This window comes from Penaeus monodon, chromosome 24 (genome assembly GCF_015228065.2).
Source record: "Penaeus monodon isolate SGIC_2016 chromosome 24, NSTDA_Pmon_1, whole genome shotgun sequence".
Lineage (NCBI taxonomy): Eukaryota > Metazoa > Arthropoda > Malacostraca > Decapoda > Penaeidae > Penaeus > Penaeus monodon.
In genome coordinates, this window is record NC_051409.1 from 5,688,593 (window position 1) to 5,688,982 (window position 390).

The following is a 390-nucleotide window of genomic DNA, read 5'->3' on the forward strand; positions in this document are numbered from 1 at the left end:
CTTGTTTTTTAGAGTAATATATAGATAAGTATATGTATTAAAAAAAGACAAAAAATCTGATTTTTTTACGATATTTGGTATGTTTTTGTGTCTACAAAAGAAAAGTATAAAAATGAATAAATAAATGAATAAATAAATAAATGAATAGACGAGAATAACAAATACGCAAAATAACAAAATGATTAAAAAAAACGCAAATAAGTAAATAATAATAAGTAAATAGATAAATACAAATACTGAAGGCGATAGATTTATAAAAGAAAGAAAGAAAAATGTTTTTCGATGAAACAAACAAACAAACAAAGAACAACAGTGACAGCGAAATAAAAGAAACAAAAAAAATAAATAAAATTATATACTCAGGAGTGACAAAGCTCCATAAAAAAATAT